We start from the raw sequence: 23069 nt of genomic DNA, 5'->3' as shown, positions 1-23069 counted from the left end.
CACCTCTCCTTTCCTCTCCAGTATAACACCTGTCCTCTCACCTGTCCTTTCCTCTCCAGTATAACACCTGTCCTCTCACCTCTCATTTCCTCTCCAGTATAACACCTGTCCTCTCACCTCTCCTTTCCTCTCCAGTATAACACCTGTCCTCTCACCTCTCCTTTCCTCTCCAGTATAACACCTGTCCTCTCACCTGTCCTTTCCTCTCCAGTATAACACCTGTCCTCTCACTTTACCTTTCCTCTCCAGTATAACACCTGTCCTCTCACCTCTCCTTTCCTCTCCAGTATAACACCTGTCCTCTCACCTCTCCTTTCCTCTCCAGTATAACACCTGTCCTCTCACCTGTCCTTTCCTCTCCAGTATAACACCTGTCCTCTCACCTCTCCTTTCCTCTCCAGTATAACACCTGTCCTCTCACCTCTCATTTCCTCTCCAGTATAACACCTGTCCTCTCACCTCTCCTTTCCTCTCCAGTATAACACCTGTCCTCTCACTTTACCTTTCCTCTCCAGTATAACACCTGTCCTCTCACCTCTCCTTTCCTCTCCAGTATAACACCTGTCCTCTCACCTCTCCTTTCCTCTCCAGTATAACACCTGTCCTCTCACCTGTCCTTTCCTCTCCAGTATAACACCTGTCCTCTCACCTCTCCTTTCCTCTCCAGTATAACACCTGTCCTCTCACCTCTCCTTTCCTCTCCAGTATAACACCTGTCCTCTCACCTCTCCTTTCCTCTCCAGTATAACACCTGTCCTCTCACTTTACCTTTCCTCTCCAGTATAACACCTGTCCTCTCACTTTACCTTTCCTCTCCAGTATAACACCTGTCCTCTCACCTCTCCTTTCCTCTCCAGTATAACACCTGTCCTCTCACTTTACCTTTCCTCTCCAGTATAACACCTGTCCTCTCACCTCTCCTTTCCTCTCCAGTATAACACCTGTCCTCTCACCTCTCCTTTCCTCTCCAGTATAACACCTGTCCTCTCACCTGTCCTTTCCTCTCCAGTATAACACCTGTCCTCTCACCTCTCATTTCCTCTCCAGTATAACACCTGTCCTCTCACCTCTCCTTTCCTCTCCAGTATAACACCTGTCCTCTCACCTCTCCTTCCCTCTCCAGTATAACACCTGTCCTCTCACCTGTCCTTTCCTCTCCAGTATAACACCTGTCCTCTCACTTTACCTTTCCTCTCCAGTATAACACCTGTCCTCTCACCTCTCCTTTCCTCTCCAGTATAACACCTGTCCTCTCACCTATCCTTTCCTCTCCAGTATAACACCTGTCCTCTCACCTGTCCTTTCCTCTCCAGTATAACACCTGTCCTCTCACCTCTCCTTTCCTCTCCAGTATAACACCTGTCCTCTCACCTCTCATTTCCTCTCCAGTATAACACCTGTCCTCTCACCTCTCCTTTCCTCTCCAGTATAACACCTGTCCTCTCACCTCTCCTTTCCTCTCCAGTATAACACCTGTCCTCTCACCTCTCCTTTCCTCTCCAGTATAACACCTGTCCTCTCACCTCTCATTTACTCTCCAGTATAACACCTGTCCTCTCACCTCTCCTTTCCTCTCCAATATAACACCTGTCCTCTCACCCTTCCTTTCCTCTCCAGTATAACACCTGTCCTCTCACTTGTCCTTTCCTCTCCAGTATAACACCTGTCCTCTCACCTGTCCTTTCCTCTCCAGTATAACACCTGTCCTCTCACCTGTCCTTTCCTCTCCAGTATAACACCTGTCCTCTCACCTTTCCTCTCCAGTATAACACCTGTCCTCTCACCTCTCCTTTCCTCTCCAGTATAACACCTGTCCTCTCACCTCTCCTTTCCTCTCCAGTATAACACCTGTCCTCACACCTGTCCTTTCCTCTCCAGTATAACACCTGTCCTCTCACCTTTCCTCTCCAGTAGAACACCTGTCCTCTCACCTCACCTTTCCTCTACAGTATAACACCTGTCCTCTCACCTGTCCTTTCCTCTCCAGTATAACACCTGTCCTCTCACTTGTCCTTTCCTCTCCAGTATAACACCTGTCCTCTCACCTCTCCTTTCCTCTCCAGTATAACACCTGTCCTCTCACCTCTCCTTTCCTCTCCAGTATAACACCTGTCCTCTCACCTCTCCTTTCCTCTCCAGTATAACACCTGTCCTCTCACCTCTCCTTTCCTCTCCAGTATAACACCTGTCCTCTCACCTCTCCTTTCCTCTCCAGTATAACACCTGTCCTCTCACCTGTCCTTTCCTCTCCAGTATAACACCTGTCCTCTCACCTCTCCTTTCCTCTCCAGTATAACACCTGTCCTCTCACCTCTCCTTTCCTCTCCAGTATAACACCTGTCCTCTCACCTCTCCTTTCCTCTCCAGTATAACACCTGTCCTCTCACCTCTCCTTTCCTCTCCAGTATAACACCTGTCCTCTCACCTCTCCTTTCCTCTCCAGTATAACACCTGTCCTCTCACCTCTCATTTACTCTCCAGTATAACACCTGTCCTCTCACCTCTCCTTTCCTCTCCAGTATAACACCTGTCCTCTCACCTCTCCTTTCCTCTCCAATATAACACCTGTCCTCTCACCTTTCCTTTCCTCTCCAGTATAACACCTGTCCTCTCACTTGTCCTTTCCTCTCCAGTATAACACCTGTCCTCTCACCTGTCCTTTCCTCTCCAGTATAACACCTGTCCTCTCACCTCTCCTTTCCTCTCCAGTATAACACCTGTCCTCTCACCTCTCCTTTCCTCTCCAGTATAACACCTGTCCTCTCACCTGTCCTTTCCTCTCCAGTATAACACCTGTCCTCTCACCTTTCCTCTCCAGTATAATACCTGTCCTCTCACCTTTCCTCTCCAGTATAACACCTGTCCTCTCACCTCTCCTTTCCTCTCCAGTATAACACCTGTCCTCTCACCTCTCCTTTCCTCTCCAGTATAACACCTGTCCTCTCACCTGTCCTTTCCTCTCCAGTATAACACCTGTCCTCTCACCTTTCCTCTCCAATAGAACACCTGTCCTCTCACCTCACCTTTCCTCTACAGTATAACACCTGTCCTCTCACCTGTCCTTTCCTCTCCAGTATAACACCTGTCCTCTCACCTTTCCTCTCCAGTATAACACCTGTCCTCTCACTTGTCCTTTCCTCTCCAGTATAACACCTGTCCTCTCACCTCTCCTTTCCTCTCCAGTATAACACCTGTCCTCTCACCTCTCCTTTCCTCTCCAGTATAACACCTGTCCTCTCACCTCTCCTTTCCTCTCCAGTATAACACCTGTCCTCTCACCTGTCCTTTCCTCTCCAGTATAACACCTGTCCTCTCACCTTTCCTCTCCAGTATAACACCTGTCCTCTCACTTGTCCTTTCCTCTCCAGTATAACACCTGTCCTCTCACCTCTCCTTTCCTCTCCAGTATAACACCTGTCCTCTCACCTCTCCTTTCCTCTCCAGTATAACACCTGTCCTCTCACCTGTCCTTTCCTCTCCAGTATAACACCTGTTCTCTCACCTTTCCTCTCCAGTAGAACACCTGTCCTCTCACCTCACCTTTCCTCTACAGTATAACACCTGTCCTCTCACCTGTCCTTTCCTCTCCAGTATAACACCTGTCCTCTCACCTTTCCTCTCCAGTATAACACCTGTCCTCTCACCTCTCCTTTCCTCTCCAGTATAACACCTGTCCTCTCACCTCTCCTTTCCTCTCCAGTATAACACCTGTCCTCTCACCTCTCCTTTCCTCTCCAGTATAACACCTGTCCTCTCACCTCTCCTTTCCTCTCCAGTATAACACCTATCCTCTCACCTCTCCTTTCCTCTCCAGTATAACACCTGTCCTCTCACCTGTCCTTTCCTCTCCAGTATAACACCTGTCCTCTCACCTCTCCTTTCCTCTCCAGTATAACACCTGTCCTCTCACCTCTCCTTTCCTCTCCAGTATAACACCTGTCCTCTCACCTCTCCTTTCCTCTCCAGTATAACACCTGTCCTCTCACCTCTCCTTTCCTCTCCAGTATAACACCTGTCCTCTCACCTCTCATTTACTCTCCAGTATAACACCTGTCCTCTCACCTCTCCTTTCCTCTCCAGTATAACACCTGTCCTCTCACCTCTCCTTTCCTCTCCAATATAACACCTGTCCTCTCACCTCTCCTTTCCTCTCCAGTATAACACCTGTCCTCTCACCTGTCCTTTCCTCTCCAGTATAACACCTGTCCTCTCACCTTTCCTCTCCAATAGAACACCTGTCCTCTCACCTCACCTTTCCTCTACAGTATAACACCTGTCCTCTCACCTGTCCTTTCCTCTCCAGTATAACACCTGTCCTCTCACCTTTCCTCTCCAGTATACACCTGTCCTCTCACTTGTCCTTTCCTCTCCAGTATAACACCTGTCCTCTCACCTCTCCTTTCCTCTCCAGTATAACACCTGTCTTCTCACCTCTCCTTTCCTCTCCAGTATAACACCTGTCCTCTCACCTCTCCTTTCCTCTCCAGTATAACACCTGTCCTCTCACCTGTCCTTTCCTCTCCAGTATAACACCTGTCCTCTCACCTTTCCTCTCCAGTATAACACCTGTCCTCTCACTTGTCCTTTCCTCTCCAGTATAACACCTGTCCTCTCACCTCTCCTTTCCTCTCCAGTATAACACCTGTCCTCTCACCTCTCCTTTCCTCTCCAGTATAACACCTGTCCTCTCACCTGTCCTTTCCTCTCCAGTATAACACCTGTTCTCTCACCTTTCCTCTCCAGTAGAACACCTGTCCTCTCACCTCACCTTTCCTCTACAGTATAACACCTGTCCTCTCACCTGTCCTTTCCTCTCCAGTATAACACCTGTCCTCTCACCTTTCCTCTCCAGTATAACACCTGTCCTCTCACCTCTCCTTTCCTCTCCAGTATAACACCTGTCCTCTCACCTCTCCTTTCCTCTCCAGTATAACACCTGTCCTCTCACCTCTCCTTTCCTCTCCAGTATAACACCTGTCCTCTCACCTCTCCTTTCCTCTCCAGTATAACACCTGTCCTCTCACCTGTCCTTTCCTCTCCAGTATAACACCTGTCCTCTCACCTCTCCTTTCCTCTCCAGTATAACACCTGTCCTCTCACCTCTCCTTTCCTCTCCAGTATAACACCTGTCCTCTCACCTCTCCTTTCCTCTCCAGTATAACACCTGTCCTCTCACCTCTCCTTTCCTCTCCAGTATAACACCTGTCCTCTCACCTCTCCTTTCCTCTCCAGTATAACACCTGTCCTCTCAACTCTCCTTTCCTCTCCAGTATAACACCTGTCCTCTCACCTCTCCTTTCCTCTCCAGTATAACACCTGTCCTCTCACCTCTCCTTTCCTCTCCAGTATAACACCTGTCCTCTCACCTGTCCTTTCCTCTCCAATATAACACCTGTCCTCTCACCTTTCCTTTCCTCTCCAGTATAACACCTGTCCTCTCACTTGTCCTTTCCTCTCCTGTATAACACCTGTCCTCTCACCTCTCCTTTCCTCTCCAGTATAACACCTGTCCTCTCACCTCTCCTTTCCTCTCCAGTATAACACCTGTCCTCTCACCTCTCCTTTCCTCTCCAGTATAACACCTGTCCTCTCACCTGTCCTTTCCTCTCCAGTATAACACCTGTCCTCTCACCTTTCCTCTCCAGTATAACACTTGTCCTCTCACCTCTCCTTTCCTCTCCAGTATAACACCTGTCCTCTCACCTCTCCTTTCCTCTCCAGTATAACACCTGTCCTCTCACCTCTCCTTTTCTCTCCAGTATAACACCTGTCCTCTCACCTGTCCTTTCCTCTCCAGTACAACACCTGTCCTCTCACCTTTCCTCTCCAGTATAACACCTGTCCTCTCACCTGTCCTTTCCTCTCCAGTATAATACCTGTCCTCTCACCTTTCCTCTCCAGTATAACACCTGTCCTCTCACCTGTCCTTTCCTCTCCAGTATAACACCTGTCCTCTCACTTTACCTTTCCTCTCCAGTATAACACCTGTCCTCTCACCTCTCCTTTCCTCTCCAGTATAACACCTGTCCTCTCACCTCTCCTTTCCTCTCCAGTATAACAGCTGTCCTCTCACCTCTCCTTTCCTCTCCAGTATAACACCTGTCCTCTCACCTCTCCTTTCCTCTCCAGTATAACACCTGTCCTCTCACTTTACCTTTCTTCTCCAGTATAACACCTGTCCTCTCACCTGTCCTTTCCTCTCCAGTATAACACCTGTCCTCTCACTTTACCTTTCCTCTCCAGTATAACACCTGTCCTCTCACTTTACCTTTCCTCTCCAGTATAACACCTGTCCTCTCACCTCTCCTTTCCTCTCCAGTATAACACCTGTCCTCTCACCTCTCCTTTCCTCTCCAGTATAACATCTGTCCTCTCACCTGTCCTTTCCTCTCCAGTATAACACCTGTCCTCTCACCTCTCCTTTCCTCTCCAGTATAACACCTGTCCTCTCACCTCTCCTCTCCAGTATAACACCTGTCTTCTCACCTCTCCTTTCCTCTCCAGTATAACACCTGTCCTCTCACCTCTCCTTTCCTCTCCAGTATAACACCTGTCCTCTCACCTTTCCTTTCCTCTCCAGTATAACACCTGTCCTCTCACTTGTCCTTTCCTCTCCAGTATAACACCTGTCCTCTCACCTCTCCTTTCCTCTCCAGTATAACACCTGTCCTCTCACCTCTCCTTTCCTCTCCAGTATAACACCTGTCCTCTCACCTCTCCTTTCCTCTCCAGTATAACACCTGTCCTCTCACCTGTTCTTTCTTCTCCAGTATAACACCTGTCCTCTCACCTTTCCTCTCCAGTATAACACTTGTCCTCTCACCTCTCCTTTCCTCTCCAGTATAACACCTGTCCTCTAACCTCTCCTTTCCTCTCCAGTATAACACCTGTCCTCTCACCTCTCCTTTCCTCTCCAGTATATCACCTGTCCTCTCACCTGTCCTTTCCTCTCCAGTATAACACCTGTCCTCTCACCTTTCCTCTCCAGTATAACACCTGTCCTCTCACCTGTCCTTTCCTCTCCAGTATAACACCTGTCCTCTCACCTCTCCTTTCCTCTCCAGTATAACACCTGTCCTCTCACCTCTCCTTTCCTCTCCAGTATAACACCTGTCCTCTCAACTCTCCTTTCCTCTCCAGTATAACACCTGTCCTCTCACCTCTCCTTTCCTCTCCAGTATAACACCTGTCCTCTCACCTCTCCTTTCCTCTCCAGTATAACACCTGTCCTCTCACCTGTCCTTTCCTCTCCAATATAACACCTGTCCTCTCACCTTTCCTTTCCTCTCCAGTATAACACCTGTCCTCTCACTTGTCCTTTCCTCTCCAGTATAACACCTGTCCTCTCACCTCTCCTTTCCTCTCCAGTATAACACCTGTCCTCTCACCTCTCCTTTCCTCTCCAGTATAACACCTGTCCTCTCACCTCTCCTTTCCTCTCCAGTATAACACCTGTCCTCTCACCTGTCCTTTCCTCTCCAGTATAACACCTGTCCTCTCACCTTTCCTCTCCAGTATAACACTTGTCCTCTCACCTCTCCTTTCCTCTCCAGTATAACACCTGTCCTCTCACCTCTCCTTTCCTCTCCAGTATAACACCTGTCCTCTCACCTCTCCTTTTCTCTCCAGTATAACACCTGTCCTCTCACCTGTCCTTTCCTCTCCAGTACAACACCTGTCCTCTCACCTTTCCTCTCCAGTATAACACCTGTCCTCTCACCTCACCTTTCCTCTACAGTATAACACCTGTCCTCCCACCTGTCCTTTCCTCTCCAGTATAATACCTGTCCTCTCACCTTTCCTCTCCAGTATAACACCTGTCCTCTCACCTGTCCTTTCCTCTCCAGTATAACACCTGTCCTCTCACTTTACCTTTCCTCTCCAGTATAACACCTGTCCTCTCACCTCTCCTTTCCTCTCCAGTATAACACCTGTCCTCTCACCTCTCCTTTCCTCTCCAGTATAACACCTGTCCTCTCACCTCTCCTTTCCTCTCCAGTATAACACCTGTCCTCTCACCTCTCCTTTCCTCTCCAGTATAACACCTGTCCTCTCACTTTACCTTTCTTCTCCAGTATAACACCTGTCCTCTCACCTGTCCTTTCCTCTCCAGTATAACACCTGTCCTCTCACTTTACCTTTCCTCTCCAGTATAACACCTGTCCTCTCACTTTACCTTTCCTCTCCAGTATAACACCTGTCCTCTCACCTCTCCTTTCCTCTCCAGTATAACACCTGTCCTCTCACCTCTCCTTTCCTCTCCAGTATAACACCTGTCCTCTCACCTGTCCTTTCCTCTCCAGTATAACACCTGTCCTCTCACCTCTCCTTTCCTCTCCAGTATAACACCTGTCCTCTCACCTCTCCTCTCCAGTATAACACCTGTCTTCTCACCTCTCCTTTCCTCTCCAGAATAACACCTGTCCTCTCACCTCTCCTATCCTCTCCAGTATAACACCTGTCCTCTCACCTGTCATTTCCTCTCCAGTATAACACCTGTCCTCTCACCTCTCCTTTCCTCTCCAGTATAACACCTGTCCTCTCACCTGTCCTGTCCTCTCCAATATAACACCTGTCCTCTCACCTTTCCTTTCCTCTCCAGTATAACACCTGTCCTCTCACTTGTCCTTTCCTCTCCAGTATAACACCTGTCCTCTCACCTCTCCTTTTCTCTCCAGTATAACACCTGTCCTCTCACCTCTCCTTTCCTCTCCAGTATAACACCTGTCCTCTCACCTCTCCTTTCCTCTCCAGTATAACACCTGTCCTCTCACCTGTTCTTTCTTCTCCAGTATAACACCTGTCCTCTCACCTTTCCTCTCCAGTATAACACTTGTCCTCTCACCTCTCCTTTCCTCTCCAGTATAACACCTGTCCTCTCACCTCTCCTTTCCTCTCCAGTATAACACCTGTCCTCTCACCTCTCCTTTCCTCTCCAGTATAACACCTGTCCTCTCACCTGTCCTTTCCTCTCCAGTATAACACCTGTCCTCTCACCTTTCCTCTCCAGTATAACACCTGTCCTCTCACCTGTCCTTTCCTCTCCAGTATAACACCTGTCCTCTCACCTCTCCTTTCCTCTCCAGTTTAACACCTGTCCTCTCACCTGTCCTGTCCTCTCCAGTATAACACCTGTCCTCTCACCTCTCCTTTCCTCTCCAGTATAACACCTGTCCTCTCACCTCTCCTTTCCTCTCCAGTATAACACCTGTCCTCTCACCTGTACTTTCCTCTCCAGTATAACACCTGTCCTCTCACCTGTACTTTCCTCTCCAGTATAACACCTGTCCTCTCACCTGTACTTTCCTCTCCAGTATAACACCTGTCCTCTCACCTGTCCTTTCCTCTCCAGTTTAAAACCTGTCCTCTCACCTCTCCTTTCCTCTCCAGTATAACACCTGTCCTCTCACCTTTCCTCTCCAGTATAACACCTGTCCTCTCACCTGTTCTTTCCTCTCCTGTATAACACCTGTCCTCTCACCTGTCCTTTCCTCTCCAGTATAACACCTGTCCTCCCACCTCTCCTTTCCTCTCCAGTATAACACCTGTCCTCTCACCTCTCCTTTCCTCTCCAGTATAACACCTGTCCTCTCACCTGTCCTTTCCTCTCCAGTATAACACCTGTCCTCTCACCTGTCCTTTCCTCTCCAGTATAACACCTGTCCTCCCACCTGTCCTTTCCTCTCCAGTATAACACCTGTCCTCTCAACTCTCCTTTCCTCTCACATATAACACCTGTCCTCTCACCTGTCCTTTCCTCTCCAGTATAACACCTGTCCTCCCACCTGTCCTTTCCTCTCCAGTATAACACCTGTCCTCTCACCTCTCCTTTCCTCTCCAGTATAACACCTGTCCTTTCACCTGTCCTTTCCTCTCCAGTATAACACATGTCCTCTCACCTGTCCTTTCCTCTCCAGTATAACACCTGTCCTCTCACCTGTCCTTTCCTCTCCAGTATAACACCTGTCCTCTCACCTGTCCTTTCCTCTCCAGTATAACACCTGTCCTCTCACTTCTCCTTTCCTCTCCAGTATAACACCTGTCCTCTCACCTGTCCTTTCCTCTCCAGTATAACACCTGTCCTCCCACCTGTCCTTTCCTCTCCAGTATAACACCTGTCCTCTCACCTCTCCTTTCCTCTCCAGTATAACACCTGTCCTTTCACCTGTCCTTTCCTCTCCAGTATAACACCTGTCCTCTCACCTGTCCTTTCCTCTCCAGTATAACACCTGTCCTCCCACCTGTCTTTTCCTCTCCAGTATAACACCTGTCCTCTCACCTGTCCTTTCCTCTCCAGTATAACACCTGTCCTCTCACCTGTCCTTTCCTCTCCAGTATAACACCTGTCCTCTCACCTTTCCTCTCCAGTATAACACCTGTCCTCTCTCCTTTCCTCTCCAGTATAACACCTGTCCTCTCACCTCTCCTTTCCTCTCCAGTATAACACCTGTCCTCTCACCTCTCCTTTCCTCTCCAGTATAACACCTGTCCTCTCACCTTTCCTTTCCTCTCCAGTATAACACCTGTCCTCTCACCTTTCCTTTCCTCTCCAGTATAACACCTGTCCTCTCACCTGTCCTTTCCTCTCCAGTATAATCCTGTCCTCTCTCCTGTCCTTCCCTCTCCAGTATAACACCTGTCCTCTCTCCTGTCCTTTCCTCTCCAGTATAACACCTGTCCTCTCACCTTTCCTTTCCTCTCCAGTATAACACCTGTCCTCTCTCCTGTCCTTTCCTCTCCAGTATAACACCTGTCCTCTCTCCTGTCCTTTCCTCTCCAGTATAACACCTGTCCTCTCACCTTTCCTTTCCTCTCCAGTATAACACCTGTCCTCTCACCTTTCCTTTCCTCTCCAGTATAACACCTGTCCTCTCTCCTGTCCTTTCCTCTCCAGTATAACACCTGTCCTCTCACCTTTCCTCTCCTCTCCAGTATAACACCTGTCCTCTCTCCTGTCCTTTCCTCTCCAGTATAACACCTGTCCTCTCACCTCTCCTTTCCTCTCCAGTAGAACACTTGTCCTCTCACCTCACCTTTCCTCTACAGTATAACACCTGTCCTCTCACATGTCCTTTCCTCTCCAGTATAACACCTGTCCTCTCACCTTTCCTCTCCAGTATAACACCTGTCCTCTCACCTGTCCTTTCCTCTCCAGTATAACACCTGTCCTCTCACCTCTCCTTTCCTCTCCAGTATAACACCTGTCCTCTCACCTCTCCTTTCCTCTCCAGTATAACACCTGTCCTCTCAACTCTCCTTTCCTCTCCAGTATAACACCTGTCCTCTCACCTCTCCTTTCCTCTCCAGTATAACACCTGTCCTCTCACCTCTCCTTTCCTCTCCAGTATAACACCTGTCCTCTCACCTGTCCTTTCCTCTCCAATATAACACCTGTCCTCTCACCTTTCCTTTCCTCTCCAGTATAACACCTGTCCTCTCACTTGTCCTTTCCTCTCCAGTATAACACCTGTCCTCTCACCTCTCCTTTCCTCTCCAGTATAACACCTGTCCTCTCACCTCTCCTTTCCTCTCCAGTATAACACCTGTCCTCTCACCTCTCCTTTCCTCTCCAGTATAACACCTGTCCTCTCACCTGTCCTTTCCTCTCCAGTATAACACCTGTCCTCTCACCTTTCCTCTCCAGTATAACACTTGTCCTCTCACCTCTCCTTTCCTCTCCAGTATAACACCTGTCCTCTCACCTCTCCTTTCCTCTCCAGTATAACACCTGTCCTCTCACCTCTCCTTTTCTCTCCAGTATAACACCTGTCCTCTCACCTGTCCTTTCCTCTCCAGTACAACACCTGTCCTCTCACCTTTCCTCTCCAGTATAACACCTGTCCTCTCACCTCACCTTTCCTCTACAGTATAACACCTGTCCTCCCACCTGTCCTTTCCTCTCCAGTATAATACCTGTCCTCTCACCTTTCCTCTCCAGTATAACACCTGTCCTCTCACCTGTCCTTTCCTCTCCAGTATAACACCTGTCCTCTCACTTTACCTTTCCTCTCCAGTATAACACCTGTCCTCTCACCTCTCCTTTCCTCTCCAGTATAACACCTGTCCTCTCACCTCTCCTTTCCTCTCCAGTATAACACCTGTCCTCTCACCTCTCCTTTCCTCTCCAGTATAACACCTGTCCTCTCACTTTACCTTTCTTCTCCAGTATAACACCTGTCCTCTCACCTGTCCTTTCCTCTCCAGTATAACACCTGTCCTCTCACTTTACCTTTCCTCTCCAGTATAACACCTGTCCTCTCACTTTACCTTTCCTCTCCAGTATAACACCTGTCCTCTCACCTCTCCTTTCCTCTCCAGTATAACACCTGTCCTCTCACCTCTCCTTTCCTCTCCAGTATAACACCTGTCCTCTCACCTGTCCTTTCCTCTCCAGTATAACACCTGTCCTCTCACCTCTCCTTTCCTCTCCAGTATAACACCTGTCCTCTCACCTCTCCTCTCCAGTATAACACCTGTCTTCTCACCTCTCCTTTCCTCTCCAGAAAAACACCTGTCCTCTCACCTCTCCTATCCTCTCCAGTATAACACCTGTCCTCTCACCTGTCATTTCCTCTCCAGTATAACACCTGTCCTCTCACCTCTCCTTTCCTCTCCAGTATAACACCTGTCCTCTCACCTGTCCTGTCCTCTCCAATATAACACCTGTCCTCTCACCTTTCCTTTCCTCTCCAGTATAACACCTGTCTTCTCACTTGTCCTTTCCTCTCCAGTATAACACCTGTCCTCTCACCTCTCCTTTTCTCTCCAGTATAACACCTGTCCTCTCACCTCTCCTTTCCTCTCCAGTATAACACCTGTCCTCTCACCTCTCCTTTCCTCTCCAGTATAACACCTGTCCTCTCACCTGTTCTTTCTTCTCCAGTATAACACCTGTCCTCTCACCTTTCCTCTCCAGTATAACACTTGTCCTCTCACCTCTCCTTTCCTCTCCAGTATAACACCTGTCCTCTCACCTCTCCTTTCCTCTCCAGTATAACACCTGTCCTCTCACCTCTCCTTTCCTCTCCAGTATAACACCTGTCCTCTCACCTGTCCTTTCCTCTCCAGTATAACACCTGTCCTCTCACCTTTCCTCTCCAGTATAACACCTGTCCTCTCACCTGTCCTTTCCTCTCCAGTATAACACCTGTCCTCTCACCTCTCCTTTCCTCTCCAGTTTAACACCTGTCCTCTCACCTGTCCTGTCCTCTCCAGTATAACACCTGTCCTCTCACCTCTCCTTTCCTCTCCAGTATAACACCTGTCCTCTCACCTCTCCTTTCCTCTCCAGTATAACACCTGTCCTCTCACCTGTACTTTCCTCTCCAGTATAACACCTGTCCTCTCACCTGTACTTTCCTCTCCAGTATAACACCTGTCCTCTCACCTGTACTTTCCTCTCCAGTATAACACCTGTCCTCTCACCTGTCCTTTCCTCTCCAGTTTAAAACCTGTCCTCTCACCTCTCCTTTCCTCTCCAGTATAACACCTGTCCTCTCACCTTTCCTCTCCAGTATAACACCTGTCCTCTCACCTGTTCTTTCCTCTCCTGTATAACACCTGTCCTCTCACCTGTCCTTTCCTCTCCAGTATAACACCTGTCCTCCCACCTCTCCTTTCCTCTCCAGTATAACACCTGTCCTCTCACCTCTCCTTTCCTCTCCAGTATAACACCTGTCCTCTCACCTGTCCTTTCCTCTCCAGTATAACACCTGTCCTCTCACCTGTCCTTTCCTCTCCAGTATAACACCTGTCCTCCCACCTGTCCTTTCCTCTCCAGTATAACACCTGTCCTCTCAACTCTCCTTTCCTCTCACATATAACACCTGTCCTCTCACCTGTCCTTTCCTCTCCAGTATAACACCTGTCCTCCCACCTGTCCTTTCCTCTCCAGTATAACACCTGTCCTCTCACCTCTCCTTTCCTCTCCAGTATAACACCTGTCCTTTCACCTGTCCTTTCCTCTCCAGTATAACACCTGTCCTCTCACCTGTCCTTTCCTCTCCAGTATAACACCTGTCCTCTCACCTGTCCTTTCCTCTCCAGTATAACACCTGTCCTCTCACCTGTCCTTTCCTCTCCAGTATAACACCTGTCCTCTCACTTCTCCTTTCCTCTCCAGTATAACACCTGTCCTCTCACCTGTCCTTTCCTCTCCAGTATAACACCTGTCCTCCCACCTGTCCTTTCCTCTCCAGTATAACACCTGTCCTCTCACCTCTCCTTTCCTCTCCAGTATAACACCTGTCCTTTCACCTGTCCTTTCCTCTCCAGTATAACACCTGTCCTCTCACCTGTCCTTTCCTCTCCAGTATAACACCTGTCCTCCCACCTGTCTTTTCCTCTCCAGTATAACACCTGTCCTCTCACCTGTCCTTTCCTCTCCAGTATAACACCTGTCCTCTCACCTGTCCTTTCCTCTCCAGTATAACACCTGTCCTCTCACCTTTCCTCTCCAGTATAACACCTGTCCTCTCTCCTTTCCTCTCCAGTATAACACCTGTCCTCTCACCTCTCCTTTCCTCTCCAGTATAACACCTGTCCTCTCACCTCTCCTTTCCTCTCCAGTATAACACCTGTCCTCTCACCTTTCCTTTCCTCTCCAGTATAACACCTGTCCTCTCACCTTTCCTTTCCTCTCCAGTATAACACCTGTCCTCTCACCTGTCCTTTCCTCTCCAGTATAATCCTGTCCTCTCTCCTGTCCTTCCCTCTCCAGTATAACACCTGTCCTCTCTCCTGTCCTTTCCTCTCCAGTATAACACCTGTCCTCTCACCTTTCCTTTCCTCTCCAGTATAACACCTGTCCTCTCTCCTGTCCTTTCCTCTCCAGTATAACACCTGTCCTCTCTCCTGTCCTTTCCTCTCCAGTATAACACCTGTCCTCTCTCCTGTCCTTTCCTCTCCAGTATAACACCTGTCCTCTCACCTTTCCTTTCCTCTCCAGTATAACACCTGTCCTCTCACCTTTCCTTTCCTCTCCAGTATAACACCTGTCCTCTCTCCTGTCCTTTCCTCTCCAGTATAACACCTGTCCTCTCACCTTTCCTCTCCTCTCCAGTATAACACCTGTCCTCTCTCCTGTCCTTTCCTCTCCAGTATAACACCTGTCCTCTCACCTCTCCTTTCCTCTCCAGTATAACACCTGTCCTCCTACCTGTCCTTTCCTCTCCAGTATAACACCTGTCCTCTCACCTGTCCTTTCCTGTCCTCCTGTCTGTCTCCTGGTGTGTTAGATTGAGAGCCCCATGTTGAACCTGGCTAAGCGTGTAGATCACTGGGTGTGGAACCCTGAGGATGAGAGGAGACGACAGGAGAGGTGGCAGCTGGAGCAGGAGAGATTCCTACAGGTGAGGTGATAACAGGAGAGGTGGCAGCTGGAGCAGGAGAGATTCCTACAGGTGAGGTGATAACAGGAGAGGAGACTACAGGAGAGGTGATAACAGGAGAGGTGATAACAGGAGAGGAGATAACAGGAGAGGAGATAACAGGAGAGGTGATAACAGGAGAGGAGACTACAGGAGAGGTGATAACAGGAGAGGTGATAACAGGAGAGGAGATAACAGGAGAGGAGATAACAGGAGAGGAGACTACAGGTGAGGTGAATACAGGAGAGGAGATAACAGGAGAGGAGATAACAGGAGAGGTGATAACAGGAGATGTGAGAACAGGAGAGACTCCTACAGGTGTGTGTGACGCGTGCATTTGTATCAGCCCACTTTAAATCTCGCTGATGGAGCAATCCAATTATATCCTTTTGTATAGTTCAATCGGTTGGTACGCTGTGAAGGAGGGTGGTCAGGGGTGTTAGCGAGCAGAGGATCACTAGTTGCAGCCAGGTATGGGACAGGAGGGTGGTCAGGGGTGTTAGCGAGCAGAGGATCACTAGTTGCAGCCAGGTATGGGACAGGAGGGTGGTCAGGGGTGTTAGCGAGCAGAGGATCACTAGTTGCAGCCAGGTATGGGACAGGAGGGTGGTCAGGGGTGTTAGCGAGCAGAGGATCACTAGTTGCAGCCAGGTATGGGACAGGAGGGTGGTCAGGGGTGTTAGCGAGCAGAGGATCACTAGTTGCAGCCAGGTATGGAACAGGAGGGTGGTCAGGGGTGTTAGCGAGCAGAGGATCACTAGTTGCAGCCAGGTATGGGACAGGAGGGTGGTCAGGGGTGTTAGCGAGCAGAGGATCACTAGTTGCAGCCAGGTATGGAACAGGAGGGTGGTCAGGGGTGTTAGCAGGCAGAGGATCACTAGTTGCAGCCAGGTATGGGACAGGAGGGTGGGTCAGGGGTGTTAGCGAGCAGAGGATCACTAGTTGCAGCCAGGTATGGGACAGGAGGGTGGTCAGGGGTGTTAGCGAGCAGAGGATCACTAGTTGCAGCCAGGTATGGGACAGGAGGGTGGTCAGGGGTGTTAGCGAGCAGAGGATCACTAGTTGCAGCCAGGTATGGGACAGGAGGGTGGTCAGGGGTGTTAGTGAGCAGAGGATCACTAGTTGCAGCCAGGTATGGAACAGGAGGGTGGTCAGGGGTGTTAGCGAGCAGAGGATCACTAGTTGCAGCCAGGTATGGAACAGGAGGGTGGTCAGGGGTGTTAGCGAGCAGAGGATCACTAGTTGCAGCCAGGTATGGAACAGGAGGGTGGTCAGGGGTGTTAGCGAGCAGAGGATCACTAGTTGCAGCCAGGTATGGGACAGGAGGGTGGTCAGGGGTGTTAGCGAGCAGAGGATCACTAGTTGCAGCCAGGTATGGGACAGGAGGGTGGTCAGGGGTGTTAGCGAGCAGAGGATCACTAGTTGCAGCCAGGTATGGGACAGGAGGGTGGTCAGGGGTGTTAGCGAGCAGAGGATCACTAGTTGCAGCCAGGTATGGGACAGGAGGGTGGGCCAGGGGTGTTAGCGAGCAGAGGATCACTAGTTGCAGCCAGGTATGGAACAGGAGGGTGGTCAGGGGTGTTAGCGAGCAGAGGATCACTAGTTGCAGCCAGGTATGGGACAGGAGGGTGGTCAGGGGTGTTAGCGAGCAGAGGATCACTAGTTGCAGCCAGGTATGGGACAGGAGGGTGGTCAGGGGTGTTAGCGAGCAGAGGATCACTAGTTGCAGCCAGGTATGGGACAGGAGGGTGGTCAGGGGTGTTAGCGAGCAGAGGATCACTAGTTGCAGCCAGGTATGGAACAGGAGGGTAGTCAGGGGTGTTAGCGAGCAGAGGATCACTAGTTGCAGCCAGGTATGGGACAGGAGGGTGGTCAGGGGTGTTAGCGAGCAGAGGATCACTAGTTGCAGCCAGGTATGGGACAGGAGGGTGGTCAGGGGTGTTAGCGAGCAGAGGATCACTAGTTGCAGCCAGGTATGGAACAGGAGGGTAGTCAGGGGTGTTAGCGAGCAGAGGATCACTAGTTGCAGCCAGGTATGGGACAGGAGGGTGGTCAGGGGTGTTAGCAGGCAGAGGATCACTAGTTGCAGCCAGGTATGGGACAGGAGGGTGGTCAGGGGTGTTAGCGAGCAGAGGATCACTAGTTGCAGCCAGGTATGGGACAGGAGGGTGGTCAGGGGTGTTAGCGAGCAGAGGATCACTAGTTGCAGCCAGGTATGGGACAGGAGGGTGGTCAGGGGTGTTAGCGAGCAGAGGATCACTAGTTGCAGCCAGGTATGGGACAGGAGGGTGGTCAGGGGTGTTAGCGAGCAGAGGATCACTAGTTGCAGCCAGGTATGGGACAGGAGGGTGGTCAGGGGTGTTAGCGAGCAGAGGATCACTAGTTGCAGCCAGGTATGGGACAGGAGGGTGGTCAGGGGTGTTAGCGAGCAGAGGATCACTAGTTGCAGCCAGGTATGGGACAGGAGGGTGGTCAGGGGTGTTAGCGAGCAGAGGATCACTAGTTGCAGCCAGGTATGGGACAGGAGGGTGGTCAGGGGTGTTAGCGAGCAGAGGATCACTAGTTGCAGCCAGGTATGGGACAGGAGGGTGGTCAGGGGTGTTAGCGAGCAGAGGATCACTAGTTGCAGCCAGGTATGGGACAGGAGGGTGGTCAGGGGTGTTAGCGAGCAGAGGATCACTAGTTGCAGCCAGGTATGGGACAGGAGGGTGGTCAGGGGTGTTAGCGAGCAGAGGATCACTAGTTGCAGCCAGGTATGGGACAGGAGGGTGGTCAGGGGTGTTAGCGAGCAGAGGATCACTAGTTGCAGCCAGGTATGGGACAGGAGGGTGGTCAGGGGTGTTAGCGAGCAGAGGATCACTAGTTGCAGCCAGGTATGGGACAGGAGGGTGGTCAGGGGTGTTAGCGAGCAGAGGATCACTAGTTGCAGCCAGGTATGGGACAGGAGGGTGGTCAGGGGTGTTAGCGAGCAGAGGATCACTAGTTGCAGCCAGGTATGGGACAGGAGGGTGGTCAGGGGTGTTAGCGAGCAGAGGATCACTAGTTGCAGCCAGGTATGGGACAGGGACAGTGGAGGAAGCTACACTGTTTGCATCACCCTGATGTCGGTTTCACGTTCACGTGTGTGTGTGTGTGTGTGCGTGACGTGCGTTCACGTGTTTATGTGTGTGTGTGTGTGTGTGTGTGTTTGTGTGTGTGTGTGTGTGTGTGTGTGTGTGTGTGTGTGTGTGTGTGTGTGTGTGTGTGTGTGTTTATGTGTGTGTGTGTGTGTGTGTGTGTGTGTGTGTGTGTGTGTGTGTGTGTGTGTGTGTCTGCAGGAGCAGTATCTCAGGGAGCAGGAGAAACTGAAGGTAGTGTGGGAGAGAGCGCAGAGAGAGGTGGACGAGGAGGAACGGAGACACAACGAAGAGGTAGCACACACATTAGCCTTTAGCATTAGCCCTGACACACAAATTAGCCTTTAGAATTAGCCTTGACACACACAAATTAGCCATTAGAATTAGCCCTGACACACACATTAGCCTTTAGAATTAGCCCTGACACACACATTAGCCTTTAGCATTAGCCCTGACACACACATTAGCCTTTAGAATTAGCCCTGACACACACATTAGCCTTTAGAATTAGCCCTGACACACACATTAGCCTTTAGCATTAGCGCTGAAACACACATTAGCCTTTAGCATTAGCGCTGACACACACATTAGCCTTAAGCATTAGCGCTGACACACATATTAGCCTTTAGCATTAGCCCTGCCACACACATTAGGCTTTAGTAAAAAATATATATATAATATATACAGTGGCTTGCGAAAGTATTCACCTCCCTTGGCATTTTTCCTATTTTGTATCTTTACAACCTGGAATTAAAATGGTTTTTTTGGGGGGTTTGTATCATTAAGCTTGGCACATCTATCCACTAGGATATTTGCCCATTCTTCAAGGCAAAACTGCTCCAGCTCCCTCAAGTTGGATGGGTTCCGCTGGTGTACAGCAATCTTTAAGTCATACCACAGATTCTCAATTGGATTGAGATCTGGGCTTTGACTAGGCCATTCCAATACATTTAAATGTTTCCCCTTAAACCACTCGAGTGTTGCTTTAGCAGTATGCTTAGGGTCATTGTCCTGCTGGAAGGTGAACCTCCGTCCTATTCTCAAATCTCTGGAAGACTGAAACAGGTTTCCCTCAAGAATTTCCCTGTATTTAGCGCCATCCATCATTCCTTCAATTCTGAGCAGTTTCCCAGTTCCCACCGATAAAAACCATCCCCACAGCATGATGCTGCCACCACCATGCTTCACTGTGGGGATGGTGTTCTCGGGGTGATGAGAGGTGTTGGGTTTGCGCCATACATAGCGTTTTCCTTGATGGCCAAAAAGCTCAATTTTTGTCTCATCTGACCAGAGTACCTTCTTCCATATGTTTGGTGGTGCCCCTTGCTTAGTTGTGTTGTAGACTCTGGGGCCTTTCAGAACAGGTGTATATATACTGAGATCATGTGACAGATCATGTGACACTTAGATTGCACACAGGTGGGCTTTATTTAACTGACTTCTGAAGGTAATTGGTTGCACCAGATCTTATTTAGGGGCTTCATAGCAAAGGGGGTGAATACATATGCACGCACCACTTTTACATTACATTTTAGTCATTTAGCAGACGCTCTTATCCAGAGCGACTTACAGTTAGTGAGTGCATACATTTTCATACTGGCCCCCCGTGGGAAACGAACCCACAACCCTGGTGTTGCAAGTGCCATGCTCTACCAACTGAGCTACTGAACTTTTCCTTTATTTATTTTTTTGAATATAAAAATCCATTTAAATTACAGGTTGTAATGCAACAAAATAGGAAAAACGTCATGGGGGATGAATACTTTTGCAAGGCACTGTATATATATAGTACCAGTAAAACGTTTGGCCACACCTACTCATTCAAGGGTTTTTCTTTATTTTGACTATTTTCTACGTTGTAGAATAACTATGAAATAACACATATGGAATCATGTAGTAACCAAAAAAGTGTTAAACAAATCAAAATATATTTTAGATTTTAGATTCTTCAAAGTAGCCACCCTTTGCCTTGATGACAGCTTTGCACACTCTTGGCATTCTCTCAACCAGCTTCACCTGGAATGCTTTTCCAACAGTCTTGAAGGAGTTCCCACATATGCTGAGAACCTGTTGGCTGCTTTTCCTTCACTCTGCCGTCCGACTCATCCCAAACCATCTCAATTGGGTTGAGGTCGGGGGATTGTGGAGGCCAGGTCATCAGATGCAGCACTCCATCACTCTCCTTCTTGGTCAAATAGCCCTTACACAGCCTGGAGGTGTGTTTTGGGTCATTGTCCTGTTGAAAAACAAATGATAGTCCCACTAAGCCCAAACTAGATGGGATGGCGTATAACTGCAGAATGCTGTGGTAACCATGCTGGTTAAGTGTGCCTTGAATTCTAAATAAATCACTGACAGTGTCACCAGCAAAGCAACATCACACCAAATTACCTCCTCCTCCATGCTTTACGGTGGGAACTACTCATGTGGAGATCATCCATTCACCCACACCGCGTCTCACAAAGACACGGCAGTTGGAACCAAAAATCTCAAATTTGGACTCATCAGTCCAAAGGACAGATTTCCACCGGTCTAATGTCCATTGCTCGTGTTTCTTGGCCCAAGCAAGTCTCGTCTTCTTATTGGTGTCCTTTAGTAGTGGTTTCTTTGCAGCAATTCGACCATGAAGGCCTGATTCACGCAGTCTCCTCTGAACAGTTGATGTTGAGATGTGTCTGTTACTTGAACTATGTGAAGCATTTATTTGGGCTGCAATCTGAGGTGCAGTTAACTCTAATGAATTTATCCTCTGCAGCAGAGGTAACTCTGGGTCTTCCTTTCCTGTGGCGGTCCTCATGAGAGCCAGTTTCATCATAGCGCTTGATAATGTTTGCGACTGCACTTGAAGAAACTTTCAAAGTTCTTGAAATGTTCTGTATTGACTGACCTTCATGTCTTAAAGTAATGATGGACTGTCGTTTCTCTTTGCTTATTTGACCTGTTCTTGCCATAATATGGACTTGGTCTTTTACCAAATATGGCTATCTTCTGTATACCCCCCTACCTTGTCACAACACAACTGATTGACTCAAACACATTAAGAAGGAAATAAATTCCACAATTTTAACTTTTAACATGGCACACCTGTTAATTTAAATGCATTCCAGGTGACTACCACAGTTGGAAAAGCATTCCAGGTGAAGCTGGTTGAGAGAATGCCAAGAGTTTGCAAAGCTGTCATCAAGGCAAAGGGTGGCTACTTTAAAGAATCTCAAATATTAAATATTTGTTTAACACTTTTTTGGTTACTACATGATTCCATATCTGTTATTTCATAGGTTTGATGTCTTCACTATTATTCTACAATGTAGAAAATAGTAAAAAAAAAAAAAAAAAATGGAATGAGTAGGTGTGTCCAAATGTTTGACTGGCACTGTATACATGGTTTTAGTGTGGTTGTCCTAGTGTGGTTGTCCTAGTGTGGTTGTCCCACCTAGTGTGGTTGTCCTAGTGTGGTTGTCCTAGTGTGGTTGTCCCACCTAGTGTGATTGTCCCACCTAGTGTGATTGTCCTAGTGTGATTGTCCTAGTGTGGTTGTCCTAGTGTGGTTGTCCCACCTAGTGTGGTTGTCCTAGTGTGGTTGTCCTAGCATGGTTGTCCCACCTAGTGTGGTTGTCCTAGTATGATTGTCCCACCTAGTGTGGTTGTCCTAGTGTGATTGTCCCACCTAGTGTGGTTGTCCCACCTAGTGTGGTTGTCCTAGTGTGGTTGTCCCACCTAGTGTGATTGTCCTAGTGTGGTTGTCCTAGTGTGGTTGTCCTAGTGTGGTTGTCCTAGTGTGGTTGTCCTAGTGTGGTTGTCCCCACCTAGTGCGGTTGTCCTAGTGTGGTTGTCCTAGTGTGGTTGTCCTAGTGTGATTGTCCTAGTGTGGTTGTCCAACCTAGTGTGGTTGTCCTAGTGTGGTTGTCCCACCTAGTGTGGTTGTCCTAGTGTGGTTGTCCCACCTAGTGTGGTTGTCCCACCTAGTGTGGTTGTCCTAGTGTGGTTGTCCCAGCTAGTGTGATTGTCCTAGTGTGGTTGTCCTAGTGTGGTTGTCCCACCTAGTGTGGTGGTCCTAGTGTGGTTGTCCTAGTGTGGTTGTCCCACCTAGTGTGATTGTCCCACCTAGTGTGGTTGTTTTAGTGTGGTTGTCCTAGTGTGGTTGTCCTAGTGTGGTTGTCCCACCTAGTGTGGTTCTCCTAGTGTGGTTGTCCCACCTAGTGTGGTTGTCCCACATAGTGTGGTTGTCCCACCTAGTAGGGTTGTCCCACCTAGTGTGGTTGTCCTTGCATGGTTGTCCCACCTAGTGTGGTTGTTTTAGTGTGGTTGTCCCACCTAGTGTAGTTGTTTTAGTGTGGTTGTCCCACCTAATGTGGTTGTCATAGTGTGGTTGCTGTAGTGTGGTTGTCCCACCTAGTGTGGTTGTCCCACCTAGTGCGGTTGTCCCACCTAGTGTGGTTGACCCACCTAGTGTAGTTGTCCTAGTGTGGTTGTCCTGGTGTGGTTGTCCCACCTAGTGCGGTTGACCCACCTAGTGTAGTTGTTCTAGTGTGGTTGTCCTAGTGTGGTTGTCTTAGTGTGGTTGTCCTAGTGTGGTTGTCCCACC

At 49.2% G+C, this 23069-nt stretch overlaps 1 pseudogene across 1 annotated transcript in view; it reads left to right on the top strand.

Moving 5' to 3' along the window:
* The window catches only part of LOC311115460, a 55222-nt pseudogene that overhangs the window by 13305 nt on the left and 18848 nt on the right, over nt 1-23069 (top strand). Inside the window, exons 5-6 of the transcript in view lie at nt 15237-15350; nt 18686-18778. The product of the transcript in view is annotated as an uncharacterized misc_RNA (transcript). The remainder of the gene's footprint in view (nt 1-15236; nt 15351-18685; nt 18779-23069) is intronic.

The sequence above is a fragment of the Coregonus lavaretus genome (genome assembly GCF_964263955.1).
Source record: "Coregonus lavaretus genome assembly, contig: HAP1_SCAFFOLD_3463, whole genome shotgun sequence".
Lineage (NCBI taxonomy): Eukaryota > Metazoa > Chordata > Actinopteri > Salmoniformes > Salmonidae > Coregonus > Coregonus lavaretus.
This window is presented reverse-complemented; position numbering and strand designations above follow the sequence as displayed.